This window comes from Rattus norvegicus, chromosome X, assembly GCF_021556685.1.
Source record: "Rattus norvegicus strain SHRSP/BbbUtx chromosome X, alternate assembly SHRSP_T2T, whole genome shotgun sequence".
Taxonomy (NCBI): domain Eukaryota; kingdom Metazoa; phylum Chordata; class Mammalia; order Rodentia; family Muridae; genus Rattus; species Rattus norvegicus.
Window position 1 is genome coordinate 88,270,293 of NC_141554.1, and position 17,818 is coordinate 88,288,110.

The following is a 17,818-nucleotide window of genomic DNA, read 5'->3' on the forward strand; positions in this document are numbered from 1 at the left end:
ACTGTGCTGTTTTCTCGGGTTTTGTTTTTTTACTTTTTTTTTTTTTAATGGAGTGTGCTGGATGTCTCTACAGTTTTGTTCAGATGACTGCAGAACCTGGAAAAGCTGTTGCTGCTGTTGATGCATAACACACTGCTATTATTGGTCTTTTTATATAAATATAAATATATATATACAGATATATAATTTGAATTTTTTGAAACTTTCCCTGTGCTGTCAACTTTCGAAAAAAGTATCCCCGTTTACTGTGTTGAGTTGGCACTGTACAGAAATTAACAGCCATATTGGTCTAGAAATGTTGAACTTAAGTTTTTTCCATTTGTACAGGGGTAACACACTGTATTAAATATGTAAGGTCTTATATACGTGGGTTTGATTACAAAAACTAATAAAGTATTCTCTAAATTAAAAAAAATGATCAAAAAAAAAGAAAATGTTAAATTTAGTGTGAAACTTTACAGTTTCGTTTTGAATGCCAATTCTAAGTGTATATAAGTTATATAGACTTTAGGTTTGGCTAATTTTTTGCTAATGATATTTATAATAATATTTGTTTAAAAATAAATAAAATATATAGATATTAAAAATTATAATGGGCCAATGTAAAAAGTAGCATTCAAGGGATATGGGTGAGGAAAATATGGGGACAATTTGTGATACCTTAGTAAAACTATAACGAATCCAAACTTATTCCAAAACAGAAAAAACTTTATTTAAAATTGCAACTCATTAATTAAATTCAATTAAAGACATTTATGGTAAATTAAAAAAAAGATTCCTATTAATCTTTCTTCAATTTGGTATTTATGAAGGAAAATGGAAAAATTACATTTTTCAAAATAAAATGACTTGTTATTATTTACTCCTTTTTTATTAAAATCCATTATGCATTGATACCTTATATTAAGGAGTGATTCAGAAATATGTCATATCAATAAAAATTTTAAAATGTTTTATTTTTAATTATTGGTATGGTTGTGTTTGTGCATACACTTCTGAATACAGCTGACCCAAAAGAGTAGGTAAGATCTCATGGTACTGCGGTTCCAGAAAATTGTAAAGCGCCCAATCTGGGTGATGGATTCCAAACCTTGGTCTTCTAAAGAAGTCGCACATGCTCTTAATTGCTGAGCCTGCTTTTCCACCTTATAAACAAATTTTTCTATGTTATACCTTTGTCACACCCTGACTTATCAACACTTAAATACTTGGCATCACCTGCAGAAACAAGAGAGAACAACAATGTGGACATGATAAGTGATAAGTGCATGGAATTATTATTATAAATGAAACCTTAAAAAGTTCAATGTACAATATTAGGATTTTGAATTATAATAATTTTGAATAGTTTTGGAAGGAAATATAGATCCAGAAACTGTTGGCTCTTGGTACTAGGAACTGTTACAATTACAAATTATCCTCATAACACTTAGGAGAGCAATTAGCTCCTATGTTCTAACCATTCTTATACTGCTTAGGTGACTCAACTCTTGTTCTTATTGTTCTAGTTAAGTTGCTATTTATCTGCCTGCTCTCTTTCCCTGTTATTTCCTGCCCACTCATGCAATCGGTTTATTCTAATATTATCTGGGTCCTTTGTACTAGCTACTATTGTATAACTTGGAGCTAATATATCTATAAGAATTAATATAATGGTGTTATCTTTAGAGAAAGTAACTCTCATTTGTACTTATAGCACTCTACTGATAACAATTTTGGAGAATATCCTTGCATTTACAAAGTACCCAATTAAAAATCTAGATAATCAAAATATTTGACTTACTAAATGTTTATAATAACAAAATCACATGTCTGTACATTAGTGCTTCTTAAAATATAGAATAAAAGGTAGTAAACAGTTACCTTTAACTTGTAGAGTCAAATGTTTCATGACTTTTCCTTGTAAGACATGAACATATGACTGTCTATATATTAATAGAAGCAACAGATCAAAGAAATAGTTCCACGAACACCCACCATGGAGAATCTAAGAGTTTGTTGGGTTTACTTACAGGTCATTGGTGAGACAATGTTTACAGAAGCAAGATTCAAAGGCAATTGCATCATTGCAAAGCCTATCCCAGCACGAATGATCACTCACAAGACTGCAGGAGTGAAGTTTCCTGTACAGCTTGCAGACAGCTTGTTCAGTTGGAGAGTCTCTTTTCCCAAGCAATTGGTATTACTTATTTAACACTAGGAAGAAGGTTTATAAATATTTTAGCTTCAGAAAGTTTCTAAATTTGTGCATTGTTTACTTCCTGAGCTTTGTAAGTTTTGTGTAATTCTGTCTTAAGGGGCCTCTCTCCAGAATGGAATCTTCAATTCCCAGGAAATTACTACACAACACTGAGTATCAATCACTCTAATCAATGACATCGACCTGTCACTTACCATTTCTGTTTCTGGAATGAAGTTAAATAAAAAAAATGGTTCTTACTCTAAATAAAATCTCTAGATATATTTTGGAAGAATTGATAAAAAGATTATAAGGCTGATACAGACACAAGTGCCACCTAACCTGAAAAGAGAGATGGTTTAAGAATGAAAGAAAATGAAAAGAGAAGTAAGGGACAGAATATAGGGAGGAACAGCTGAAAATTAATGGCTTTTAAAAGAATCATATGGAAACCTAATACAGTGTTTCTTAATATGTATCTATACATGAAGGTGATCTAGTGAAATTAGTCAATAGGATAGATAAAGCCCCAATTGGACATCTCTCATCACTAAATATATCCTCAAATTTTGAGAATGGGTTACAACTCATTGAGGTTTGGTTAAAGGGGTTCAATAGGAACCCCCAAACAACCTGGGCTATTGCCATGAATATTAGTTGCTCTCTGCAAAGTAATGACACATATTATTGCAGAAAACACCACCTTAATAACTCAGTGAACATGGAAAAGTTGAGAAATGCCTACCTAGAGACATCTGCCTTATGGACTGCAATTCACATTATGGAAAAGTTCTCTGTAAGCTACCAAAGCAACCTAGCTACAAAGCCTTTGATATACAGTGGTGAACTGCACACAAGATCCACTAGTGCAATAGTGGCACAAAGTTTGTGGGCTGAAACTACCAATATCTGCCAAGGGCCAGCCTCTGTTTGGAGAGTGGTTCTGAGTAATGGGTGTGTGGAAGTGGTGAAACAGACCACTTGTAAGGCTTCAAATTATTCTTAACTACCAGGAGATCTTCCAAGTGAGACATGAGACTAGAGTTCAATGCAAACACAAGAGGTTTTTTTTCCAGCGCATCGGGGATCAGCCCTCAATCAGGCCCTCATGGCGAGTGACTAGAAGTTGATCCTGAATGGCTATAACAATCAGTTTATATATATTTTAGGGATACAGGTTACATCACAAGGTTACAGTTTAAACTTATTGGCTAAGCATATTGACCTTTGAATTTATTGGCTAGCAAGCATGCAGCACGCATTTGAACTCTATCTGGAACCAGAGGGTCATGTGATTATCAGTCAGTACATTTTGTGGGTTTTCAAGAATGTTCCTGCTCCCCACCCCCACCCTTCCGAGAGCTGTAGATGGAGACTGGAACTTCGCCTAGACTGGTAAAACCCCTAGGATTCTCACTCAAAGTCAAATCTTGGGTCCAAGCTTGTGGCCTATGTTCTATTTGAGACAGTTTTCCATATTTTTCTCTGTTCTGCTCTCTGGATATCTCTAGACGGCTCTCTCTATTCTCTGAGGGAGATATTTCTTTGAACAGTTCTCTTGTTATTATAAAAAATTCTTTGGACAGTTCATTTCTTAGAATTCATAAGCCCAGGCTTTTATTTTTCATACAAATCCAGTCATTTATTCCAGATTTCCATTTGATTATCCTGTGAATCAGCATTCCATGACCCCAGACCCTTGATTTCCTTAATTCTTAGGAGATAGCAAGCACATGTTTTCCTTTAACATTGCAAAAATTTCAGAGATCTGCTCTCCTCTGTCAAACATAGACTTTAGTTAAACTAGCTGGGTGGGACCCCATTCTGAAATTACCATTTCTGTAACACCTAGTACCAACTTTGCTCTGTCCCAGGCCAACCCTGAATTTAGGAACTGTCTGTCCTTGTAAGAACAAAAACCTTAGTTGTGTGATGTCTACTGCAATTAGACCTTTCTAAATCTATCTTTTTCCTTAGTATCTTTCAGACAAGTTGGTTCACAGTGCAGCTGCTTTTGTTCATTTAAATTTATGAAGCCCCTCATAAAATTCATAATGCTGCCTTAATGGTTGTCCGAAAGTTCCCAGCAGCTACCATTTTGTTGAGACATTAGCCACATCTTTATTTCCAGGTCTCATGCTGTCTCTGATTGTTGTAGAGTCACTATCATTAACACTGAGGACATTCCTTGAAACTGGAATAGAAAATATTTATATTATTATGCAAACAAGTGTTGCACCCACCACAGTCATTGACATTTATGGAGGCCCACACCTCTTGACCCTGTACCAGGGGCATGAATGACATCATTCTTTCCCTACTAAGTCCCTTCCCTGACCAGGTAAATATCTGATTGGGTTTAAGGTCAACTCTATGATTACTCTTGAGGTCAAGTACATGAAACTAGATAGGCCAGCATTCTAGGAAAGAACTAAATACTACTCTTAAGCTAAAAGTATACAGCAAATGACTACTAGTGCCATTCTGCTATATTCATAGATGAATATCTTACTCAGCCATCATCATAGATAATTCTTCTTGTAATAGATGGTAAAAATACAAAGACCCACCACTGGACAGTGTGCAACATGGTAGGTAGAGAAAGGATTCAAAGTCATGAAGACTTCTCTTTTGGGTCACTTGGTGGATAATGGTTGCTTTAACAAGGGCTCCATGTTTGTGAATTTAGTGTACTTAGTGGATGATGTGGAATTAAGGACAAAGTCAAATTTTAGTCACTGAAGTAGAACTACCCTTGAAGAGATCAAGAAACTCTCAAGAGATCAGGACAAAATAGCTTACATTAGTGAAATGATTCAGATTTCGGCAGTATAAAAATATAAATTTACAAAAGATTCTTCCCAGTGAAATAAAAATCTTTCAAGAGCTGTATCAGAACATGAACAATTAAGATTACTTTCTCCCCTTAAAGTAGACCAGGGTTCAATTCCCAGCACCCACACAGCAGCATAAAATTACCTAGAACTCCAGTTGCAGGAGACTGCCCCAATCTTCTGGCCTCTGTGGTTAAAATGAATATATGCAGGCAAAAAAACAAAAAAGAAAATCAACCAAAAACCAAAACAAGAATCAACCAGTTAATTCCCTATTGTTGATGATGACATTTCAGACACAATATCCAGGGATCCTGAATATTGGACATTTTCTCTCTGAGAATGAGTTTTTATAGCAATGGACATTGCTAATCAGACAAACAACCAATAGACTTATCCCATTATACTGTCTATAAAAAGCAAGGAGATCCTGAGGAATATATATATATATAATATATATATATATTATATATATATTATATATAATATATATATATATATATGAGAGCAATAGAAGCCTTCATATATCAGAGTGACCAACATTACTTTAGTTGAATTTAAAACTTTCTCAAGGAGAGGAAAATCTTACCTAGTACTGCAACCTTACCAACTACACAGAGCTAGTGAAGTCATAGGTCTTAGATGAGAATCTACTACTGCCACTTTAATAAATAAGCATAATTCCTAAGTATATTCCAAAAATTTATCCTTATATCTATAGATAGCTGTTACCGCTCATTAAAAATACTTCTCTGTAAGGGGTTGGGGATTTGGCTCAGTGGTAGAGCGCTTGCCTAGCAAGCTCAAGGTCCTGGGTTCGGTCCCCAGCTCCGAAAAAAAAAAAAAAAAGAAAAATACTTATCTGTAAGAGCAGAGAAACAACCATTATAGAAAACGAGTGATCATAATTCAGAAAACAAGTAATTAGAGTCCTCAGTCCAAATTGATAGATATATGATAAAACTCGTACCTAAGGCTCAGAGAACGTAGAAGGAGGGGACTGAAATTTTCTAAGGAACAAAGAAAAGATGCTGTAAGAAAGTATCTCCTGGAAGAGATGGCAAGATGTCCATGAAAATTAATGAAAATCTGCAACAAACAGGGGTGAGGAGGTGGTGGCAGGTGCATCTCCAGGACAAGACAGAGACCTGGGATAAGGGAGGCTTCCAGAGATCAATGGGGATGACCTTTGCTATGTCTCATTACATCGGATATGGAACCTAAAAAAGGCCATCTCCTGTAGCCAGGTATGAACCCCAGTGGAGTGGTAGAGATACTAATCCTGCCACAAAACTTTCAATACAAAATTTATCCTGTCTACAAGAAATGCATGCATGAAGGATGATGGATCAGAGACTAATGAAATTGCAAACCATACCTGAGACCCATAATATGGAAAAGCACCAATCCTTAACACTATTAATTATACTCTATTATGCTTGCATACAAGAGCATGTTTTCCTTTGAGAGGTTCCACCCAGCAGCTGAATCAGACAGATATGGACACTAACAGCCAAACAGTGGATGGAACTTCGAGACTTTTTTGGAAGAGTAGGAGAAGGAATTTAGGCCCTGAAGGAGATACAAACTCCACAGGAAGACAAACAGAGTCCACAAACATGGACCCTTGGGGATCTGAGAGTCTGGACAATCAACCAAAAAATATAAACGGGTGGGATCTAGGCCTACTCACTCAAACATAGCAGATGTGCAGCTTTGCCTTCATGTGGATTCTGAATAACAGGAGTCCAGGCTATCCCCAAAGCTGTTGCCTGTATGTAGGATATGTTCTTCTAGCTGGGGTACCAGGTCTGACCTCAATGGGAGAAGAAGCCCTCAGCCATTCAGAGATTTGAAATTCCAAGTGTGGATGGGGGGGTTATACAGGTGATAGCCCAGCTGCTCAGAGGAGAAGGGGAGCAGGGTGGGTGAAGAATTGTGGGAGGGGGTGACAGTGAGAAAAGCAATGAATAGGTCATAAAGTGAACAACAAAAAGTATCTCCTGGAAAAAAAGGGTAGCTTCACCAATGATATCTCAAACACATGACTACCTAAATAATACCTGAACAAGTGCAAAACCAAACAAATGTTCATGCTATGAAAGGGACGGGAGAAATTTCATGAAGCTCTACACCTATAAAGAACTACAGGTAATTAAGGAATATCAATGGAGAAATTGTCTTTCTCAAGAACATGACTCTAATTGGTAATCCAATACCAAGTGATCAGCCCCAAAAGTGTATGTATAAGTAACATTAAACTAACTGAGCAACCTGTACTTACATATATAGAAATGTAGTTGTATGTGCATGTGTGGATGCATGTGCATCTGTGTGTGGCTGTGCCTGTGCCTGTGTATGTGTTTGTGTGTATGTGATGGCTGCTGTAAGTAACAGGTTGGGAAAGATTCAGTTTTCTTTAAGGGGCTGGTCACTGAGAGTTTGACCAAGCTTCAGTGACCATATGGTCAACATAACTAGTACTTTTTTATTATTTTGAGTGGGGAGGGCACAAAAGTAGAGGAAATGACCTGGGAGGACTAAGAAGTGAGTGTAATCACAGTTCATGATGTTAAGTTCCCAAAATATCAATACAAATATGAATAGAAAAAAATCAATATTTTGAGAATAAAAAAGGAGATACATGATAGAGATTGGAGGGTATGGAGGAAAATAAAAATTAATTAATTATATTTTAATTTTTAAAAATCCTTTTAAAGACAAACATGACAAAATCAAAACAAAATTGTTATAATCATGACACAATTCAAGATTTTACTTGATTTTTTTACACAGGATATATTAATGAGCTAATTAGTAGAATTATTTATTCATGTGCATACTTTCTTGAGTAAAGAACAGTGGAATATAGAGATTATCAGATGACAGGAAGTAAATAATTTTCTTTGTTTTGTTTCTGAAACATAAATGAATTTTAATAGGCACATGGGAAAAATAATAGTTCTTTAAGCAGAAATTTATTAGAACATTTTCCTGAACACAGTAGATAGTTGAGAATATTTTTATTATGTTTTACTTACATTTTATTTCACATTTTCTTTAGTGAGAAAAAAACTATGAATCAAATATATTAAGTTACTCTAATGAGACAGTCCTGTAAAGGATTGGTATCATATTAGTAATGATGACTACTCTTTCTTCATATTTATTTCTATCCCTTAGTAAGTAGTATAATTAATGCTGTAGTTGCCAGTAATAGGTAATTATAAAACTTTATTTGGTCACATAAATATATCACTTTTTTATTTTATTTTATTTTTTTATTAACTTGAGTATTTCTTATTTACATTTCGAATGTTGTTCCCTTTCCCGGTTTCCGGGCAAACATCCCCCAAATCCCCCCCTCCCCTTCTTTATGTTCCCCTCCCCATCCTCCCCCCATTGCCGCCATCCCCACAACAATCAGGTTCACTGGGGGTTCAGTCTTAGCAGGACCAAGGGCTTACCCTTCCACTGGTGCTCTTACTAGGATATTCATTGCTACCTATGAGGTCAGAGTCCAGGGTCAGTCCATGTATAGTCTTTAGGTAGTGGCTTAGTCCCTGGAAACTCTAGTTGCTTGGCATTGTTGTTCATAAGGGGTCACGAGCCCCTTCAAGCTCTTCCAGTTCTTTCTCTGATTCCTTCAACGGGGGTCCTATTCTCAGTTCAGTGGTTTACTGCTGGCATTCGCCTCTGTATTTGCTGTATTCTGGCTGTGTCTCTCAGGAGAGATCTACATTCGGCTCCTGTCAGTCTGCACTTCTTTGCTTCATCCATCTTGTCAATATATCACTTTAAAACACTTCCATTGATAATTCTTTTCCAAAAAATACACGTACCCAAACATCACAGCTTAATTTATTAGCAATAGCAACTATTGGAGTTGACATAATACATATCACTGATATAGAAGCTTTAAAGTTTAATGAACAGAAGTAGATATCATTAAACTATTCTTCCCCACACTCTTGTCATAATGTAGGTAATGGTGTATTCCAACAATTTTGCTTATTTTCCTTCTCAATCAAATATTATGAAATAGTTCATAATATTCCTATCATTTATTATAGATAGAATGCTTTCTTTTTCACAATGAAATGCACTCTACTGAAGCAATTTTCTCAGAAAGAATATATATACATATATATATATATTGAATGAATTTGTTACATGTATGCATTTGATAATCCTGAAACAATAGATTTCATGTGCAGATTTTAGTTTTAAAGATAATGAAGTAAAAGAAAATATGGAAATAAAGAGCACGACTTGATAAAATAGACAATGTGCAAGCACTTCATAAAGGATCTCTATTTCCTATGGATAGCTCATGGGAAGTGCTTTCAAATTTAGGAAATGCAATTGCAAAGGATTTGGTGTTCATTGCTTCCTATTCATGTATTGTAAAGTAAAATGACCATTAGTCCAGCAATCCTGTTAGCAGCCTGATATCCTTTATTTAGATAGAACTATATGACATTGGTCCACATGGTCAGACTAATAAATTGAATTGAAACAGTTGGTAATGGGGTTGGGGAATTTAGCTCAGTGGTAGAGTGCTTGCCTAGCAAGAGCAAGGCCCTGGGTTTGGTCCCCAGCTCCAACAAAAAAGAAAAGAAAAGAAAAAGAAAGAAACAATTGATAACATAGTTATATGATGTTTTGCAATTTTTCTTTTAAGAATTTACTTCTTAAACTATCTTATTTATTTTCTGCACACTTTTAAATTTTGGGTTAGTTGAAGGTACTCAGCAAGTGGAGTAGTTATTAGACCAGTAAATGAAGAGGATTCACTTCCTACTCTGGAATTAGATTAAGTAGTTATTGGAACAGCACATTAAATAAATAAATACTTAATATAATGAATCAATAAGAGATATGCCAAAAATACACAGAAACAAAGACAAAATTACCTTCATACAAATGTAGCGAAAGGAAATGTAGTGTATTTACATTGTGTCTCCTACATTTTATTTTCAAGTGTGCTATAATTTGCACACATTAATATCTTTGCTGCTATCATTGAGTACTGGAGGACATGCTTCTATCTTTATTCATTTTTCTTTACTCATTTGTACAAGTATTCATGTCATTTACTAGAGTTTAATTGAAAAATATAATTGGCTTGATTATTTCATTATTCAAGAAAGACTTGTTTTTGCTTTACAACTTAGACCTCATAAAAGGACTGTGATAACCTTAAGTGTGGTACCATGACTAATTTTCTCACAAAGTTCCATATTTATTTTTAATAACTCACAAATCAATAGACAGTTTATCACATATAATAAATTTACATCTCTGTTATTCTTTCAGGCATAATAATTATAATTAGTGCATGCAGGTAATTTAGTTTATTGTAGTTGGTGATTATTTCTGTTTACCTACGACTGAGTTACATTTACATGGAGTGCCAATTCTAGACTACAGAGTTTATTTTAATAATTTCTCCTATCAGCTCCAAATGGAACTGATTTATGGAATCAATAATTAACTGAAAATCTAAAATGTGTGCTGACAAAATTTTATTCAAAATTAAGAACACAAAGTTCCATGATAGAATTTGAAATCCACCAAAATATTAGATAGAGATCGAAAAATCCATTTAGTCCTAAACCATGACCCAAAGTAATTTGTTACCACTTCTATATATTTGTACTTAGTAGAAATATTTATATACTTTGTGGAAAATACATTATTATTTTATTATAATTTTGATGATGTTTATAGGTTAACATATGAAATATACATGCTATTTCATTGCCCTAGTTGTATAATAAATCTACATGTAAGTAATTGAAGATATATAGTAGTATTTTTACATTTTTATATAGCATGATTCCTAATATTTAGTGTAAAATATGTCTCTGCATGAAATTCTTAGATGGATGCCTTATTAATATAGCTGCAAAACATTAATTTTCCATTCAAAAAATTTCTCCAAGCTTGATCATGTATTTTTAGCTCATATGTCATTCCTCTGTGCTTCCTAATTGCTTAAATTTTATGTCTAGGCCTGGCACTATATGTCTTTTAATCAGAATATTTTAGCATGGAGCATGAGGACAGGAAATCAGCAATCCAAAATAACATTAACAGTAGAATAATATACTTATATTGCATATGAAGTTTCATCTTTGGTGTATGACTTCTTCAAAAATAGTTGTTTTTTTGTCATTGTTTAGAATCTAATAAAGTAGTTGTCAGACACCAACTATTTAGCACAATTTTAAAGGCAGATTATAATTGTTACACAATTTAAAAACATTTAAATATTAATTATTGCCCAGAATCCTTTCATATCAACTAAATATTTTCATAATCAAATAAACCTCTAGAATACACAGAATTTGCCTCTGGAATTTGTCTTCATGTAAATGTATGAACCACATGAATATCTGGAGCGTACAAAGGCCAGTAGGCATTAGAACCCTCTGTAAATGGCGTTACCATGTGGGTGCTGGGAATCAAACCTCAGTACTCTGTCAGAGCATCTAGTATTCTTAATTGCTGAGCCATCTTTCCTTCTTAACATTCTCCAATATTGAAGAACCTGTCTGATAGTTTTACAATGATGAATTAATTATAACTGGCCACACACGCGTGCACACACACACACACACACACACACACACACACACACACGTATCTGTATTCTTAGCAGACACTTGTGTCTCACAAGCTGAAAATTAGACTATAGAAATACTTAACCAAAAATAAAAAGTAATCTGTCCTGGAATTTCATGCTGGGAAAAGGAAGTGGCAGAATAATTTGTTTAACCCTCCTGGATAGAGATTTCGCACAGTTCTAACAACTTGTTAGATCATCTTACAGTATAGAAATGAAGCTTAATAATAAAGGGTCAATGGTGGGCAGGACCACACTTCCTTCAGAACTGCTTAGATGTGTACATCATTGATTCTCTATTTAAAATTTAGTCTCACATCAAGACCAATGAAAATGGACTTGGCAGATTTACTGGTTATCTCTTTGTCCTTTCTTCCCAATGTGTCCACATAGAATCAATCTCCTTTTCCTGCTTTGTACTATTAGTTTGAATCATTTATTTGAAGTATTGATCAGGTGTGGCTGAACCTGGCTTGAACCCCTATGTTCAATAACAATGTATTCAGAACCTTTTACAATATGATATTCTGTAAAGGCTGTATACAAATTTAGATGTAGTTTGCTTTCAGAAGTTTTTACATTGGAATGTACATATCAGTCTGTGTATGTTTTGTTGTATTAAGCAATATGTCTTAAACAAATATAAGATTGATAGACAAGACTTAGGCAAAGAAGGTATGGATATACTGGTAACCTAAGAAGAACTCACCAAGTCAAGTTGTGCTTTGGATACAGAATTGAATTCTAGAAGGAGCACTGGAGTATTATATAAAGATTCAGAAACCTCAGATCCCATGTGACCCCATTGACCTTTCTAAACATAAATTGTATCATTTCTTACATTGCATTTACTGATTTATTAATCTATCTTTCTCTTCCCCTATTGTCAGTTTTCACAGGATGCAAGTTAAGCTTCTTTACCTGAAGTCCTTAAATCATAATTTTAAGAAATGGCTGTTGAACCCATTCAGAGCCTGCCCCACATGTGGCCCATACATATACAGCCACCAAACTAGATAAGATGGATGAAGCAAAGAAGTGCAGGCCGACAGGAACCAGATGTAGATGAGAGACACAGCCAGAATACAGCAAATACATAGGCGAATGCCAGCAGCAATCCACTGAACTGAGAACGGGACCCCCGTTAAAGGAATCAGAAAGGACTGGAAGAGCTTGAAGGGGTTTGAGACCCCATATGAACAACAATGTCAAGCAACCAGAGCTTCCAGGGACTAAGCCACTACCCAAAGACTATACATGGACTGACCCTGGGCTCCAACCTCATAGGTAGCAATGAATATCCTAGTAAGAGCACCAGTGGAAGGGGAAGCCCTTGGTCCTGCTAAGACTGAACCCCCAGTGAATGTGATTGTTGGGGGAGGGAGGTAATGGGGAGAGGATGGGGAGGAGTACACCGGTAGAGAAGGGGAGGGGGGGGGTTAGGGGGATGTTGGTCTGGAAACCGGGAAAGGGAATAACAATCGAAATGTAAATAAGAAAAACCCAAGTTAATAAAGATGAAAAAAAAAAAAGAATAAAATGTGTTCATTCCCCCCCAAAAAGAAATGGCTGTTGAATAAATTTTCATCACGCAATATTTCTGCTATACTGCTGTGTAGCAACTATGCAGAATTTCTTTCATATGATTTTCAATATGAAGTGATCTTGAGAATCTAATTAAGGTTATTCCAAAGTGTTATAAAAAGAATCAGATAAATAATGTTTACAAATACTGACCTTGAGTAATTAGTAAATAAACAATTAGGCCTTAAAGAAAGGAGAGGTAAAACTCTGAAATTCCTGTCATAGTATTGGTTCCAGTGCAACAGATTCCATACTGCTCTCAAAACTTTACGTGTCGACTTTAAATAATTTCAGCTCAATAAGATGGCACAAAAAGCAGAAACTCTGATAATTTTGTTCTGTTCTTATTTTCAAATTCATTAGTTGACCCAGACATGAACATAGATACTATCAGAAAATAAAATACTATTATTTCATCTTAAAACTCTAGTGTGTTATGGGTTACGTTTAAGAAAACATTTATTTTTCATGTCATTTGACATTCTGTCTCAAGTATACTAGAAGTCAAATTAAGTTTCACAGAATATTCAAAGTCATCACTGCACATATTTTCTTGACATTATGAAGACAGTATTTTGATTCCTTTGACAAAAAATAATATATTTTCTAATACAAAATAAAACTATATCCTGTGCCCCTGACATTCACTTTAATGTAATAATCTTCCTTTTCTTAATACACTTTATAATATGCTTTGCTGAAGCTACAGATTTGAAGCTTACCTGTGAGTATAATGCAAATCTGATTGAATGCCATCTGGCATTTTTAATATAATGTTTATGCAGTGGAACACCTTTGTGACAGACATGTGAATTATACATACCAAAAATAAAAAGGAATGTTCTGAAAGGGCATGCTGATTTTTAACTTAAATTTAACAATAAACATATATAAATTTCTTTTGTTAACAGTTTTGTCTAAAAAGACACACATACTGATATAGAACAACAAAAAGTTAAGTCTATTAAAATTAACTCTTCTAGGTAATTAAGTTTTAAAATTAATCACCAGTGTAGTTATATTTAGTGAGAACTAATGGTTGTTTTAATAGCTATCTAACCAAAGGTGAATAGTGGGTCAATACAACTTAGTAATCAAAGGGGGTATGTACCAGGAGGAGAGATAAGCATAGTTGTGAATCCAGCTATCAGTTTTAAGTAGCTGTATCACCTTGTGTAACTCACTTCTATCATAAAAAAGTGAAACTTATTTTATCTGTGGTTATGAAAGTGAGATTATGAAAACAGTGTGTCTGGTACATGCCTAGATTAGTCAAATTTCAATAAATTGTTTGTATCCTAATAAAATCCCATGGATAATTTAAAATCAATTTATAGTTTTGATACAGTTTGGTCACACTGAAGATTTAAAAACTCTTGAAAGCATTCAGTTTTCAAATGTAACTCCAATGACATTATACAGTACCAACAAACATGAAATTAAAACTGGCCGTGGTTGAAGATAATACAATTGCAAACTGTGCTAAAACCTCAAGAATTATTTACATATGGCAAAGATGTAATTTGAACTTGTGAGAACAATTCTGGCTTTAATTAGCACTTGATCAGCTTCTAAATCAGCATGTATTTCACTTTTTATTAAAAAATGAAAATGATTCACTCATCTTTTAATTGAAAGTGAGAGTTGAAGCAGACACAGTAAACAGTAAAAAATGGTAATTAAGTGGCAGCTACTTTAATATTCAATGTTCTACAGCTTGAGAGGCGGGACAAAGAAGCAACAAGGATCATATCTCACTGAAAACAGGCCAGCATCCAAGAATAGTCTTACCATTTTAGTTTCATAGCTTGCCATAAACTGTTAGAGAAAAGAATGACTTTCAACATATTGCTAATGACAACCATGATAGTTATTTGTTCCTGGTGTATTTAATAAGTGATTCTCATAAATATAAATAAAATAAGGGTTCATGAATACATTTTAATCACATCACCATTAAAGAGCAGCATGGCCTCATTAGAGGAAAATAATGTCATTTTTTGAATGGCACTTATATACAGCTGACCATGTTCCAGAGCTTACTTAAATGTGTTCATTATTATTATTTTTAAACTGCAACTCACACAAACCTAGTTTGGTCTGGAACTCACTGTAAACATTAGATGACACTGAAGTTCTGATCTCTGCATAAACATCCCCAATGCTGGGATGTTTTAGTCAGCCACCATCTAAACCAGTTTATGTGTTGTGGAAAATTGAACTCAGGATTATGTGCTTGTGAGACAATCATTCTATCCACTGATAGAATTTTAAAATATATTTATTCTGAAAATTTAGGAAGAAAAACAGTTATCACATACAAGATAGGTAGTTTCTGTTTCATCATCGAACATCAATTTATGAACTCTTAGATTTAGGTGTACAGGACTGTTCGATAAAAAATTCTATATATTTTATTATAGGTTAATCAGAAGAGAAGCAAAATTACTGAAATTACTACTGTATTTCCTATCATATGATTACATTGAAGCTATATAAAACATTTTATTTCTAAATGAGGTAATTCAGGTTATTCCAAACTGCTGTGCAATTTTGGAAATTGTTCCTCATGGCTGCCTTCTGATCTCTGCCTCAGAGCAGTTTATTTTATGTGCAGGCAGTCTGTATGAAAAGTGTTATACATGCTTATTATTTTTTTTCTCTCTCTCTCTCTCTGTGTCCTTTTGTGATTAAAATTTTGTTTCTTTTGCTTTTGCTTTTTTACATAAAAACACAGAATTTATAAACTGCAACATGACTAGCAATCATTAAATACGGTCATAAATTGTGCATGAGGCTTATTTTATATCATTTCAAGCTATTATCATATAGCAGTAACAAGTACTGTCCCATACATGGAAAAAGCCAGGTAACTACATTCTACAAACAGAGAAGAAAGAGGAAAGAGCTGTTTAAATTGTTGTTATAAGGGGTAGCACTAACTTCCCATTGGAGTTATTTTGCCATAGGATTCAACTATCTGTAGTTTGAAATTGTGACTAAATATAAGCTTGATGGTAAGGTAAATGACTTACATGATATTGGTTCTAATCCATTTATTTTCCATTCAGTAGATAAAGTCAATATCATCTACATAGTGATAGAGAGAAAGGTACATAATGAATATATTCAATACCAAACATGTTCCCTGCTGTCAGAAACCAAATTATTGCAAAGGAGGGAAATTTAACAGAGTGTACATAATATTTTATGCAAAATTAAACCTACAAGGGGCTTTAAAGGATTCACTGTGCTATGAACTTTAATAGGAAAATAGAATCTAAACTATGCGGGGAATCACGAAAGGATTCCCTGAGGAAGAAATAATATAGAGTTAAGAACACATGCTGTAGGAATCAAAAAGGTCAAATGGGAGAGTCACTGTTCAGAAAAGGTATAGTATATGTGACAGGGAACAATAGGAGCAATCAGAGGACACCTACTGTGACCATGAGGAGACACCTATAAAGAAGGAATTGGTAAGCAACAGAATTGTAAGGTTAGGGACCTTTTGGCTAGCTGTAAGGATGAAAGAACTAATGATTTGAAGAAATGGACCTTTGAAACTACATAGTAAATGCCAGGTTTCCTTAATTTGTGATAAATATCCCTTTGATCTCTTTCTGTTTTCTAGTTACTCTGGCTAGGATTTTGAGTACTACAGTGAATAAGTAGGGAGAGAGTGGGCAGCCTTGTCTACTCTCTAATTTTTGTGGGATTGCTTCAAGTTTCTCTCCATGTTTCATATAACTAATTGGATAGCATTCCTTCTGTTTCTATTTGACTACTTTGAGAACTATTGGAATTAGGTCTTCTTTGAAGGTCTGATAGAATTCTACAATAAATCCATCTGGCCTGGAATTTTTTTCCTTGGTAGACTTTTAATAACTGCTTCTATTTCTTTAGGGGTATTGGACTATTCAGATGGTTTATCTGATCCCGATTTAACACTGGTACCTGGTATTTGTCTAGAAAATTGTTCATTTCATACAGATTTTCCAGTTTTATTGAGTACAGGCATTTGTAGCAAAGTCTGATGATTTTTTAGATTTCCTCAGTTTCTGTTGTCATATCTCCATTTCCATTTCTTATTTTCTTATTTTGGATACTGTCTCTGTGCCCTCTGGTTTGGGTGGCTAAGGGATTATCTACCTTGTTGATTTTCTCAAAGAATCAGCTCCTGGTTTTGTTGAATATTTTATAGTTATTTTGTATCTACTTGGTTTCTACACTGAGTTTGATTATTTCCTGTTTTCTTTTTCTCGTGGGAATATTTGTTTCTTTTTGTTCTAGAGTGTTGTGGTGTTCTGTCTATATTCTCATGTATACTCTCTCCAGTTTCTTTTTGGAGGCACTCAGAGCTATGAGTTTCCTCTTAGCACTCCTTTCATTTTGTTCCATAAATTTGGGAATGGTATGCCTTCATTTTCATTAAAAGTCTTTAATTTCTTTCTTTCTTTCTTCCTTGACCAAGTTATCAGTAAGTACAACATTGTGCAGGTTCCATGTACATGTGGGTTTTCTGTGGTGTTTGTTGTTATTGAAGATTAGCCTGAGTCCTTGGTGGTCTGATAGGATGAATGGGATTAT

General features: G+C 34.4%; 1 long non-coding RNA gene across 1 annotated transcript in view; it reads right to left on the bottom strand.

The window, feature by feature from the left end:
• Nucleotides 1–692: 692 nt before the first annotated feature.
• Nucleotides 693–17,818, bottom strand: part of LOC147998289 (uncharacterized) — a 35,018-nt gene continuing 17,892 nt past the window's right edge. The window contains exons 2-3 of the long non-coding RNA XR_015647088.1: nucleotides 2,013–2,196; nucleotides 693–1,218 (exon numbers count right to left, since the gene is read on the bottom strand). This is a non-coding gene — a long non-coding RNA (uncharacterized LOC147998289). The remainder of the gene's footprint in view (nucleotides 1,219–2,012; nucleotides 2,197–17,818) is intronic.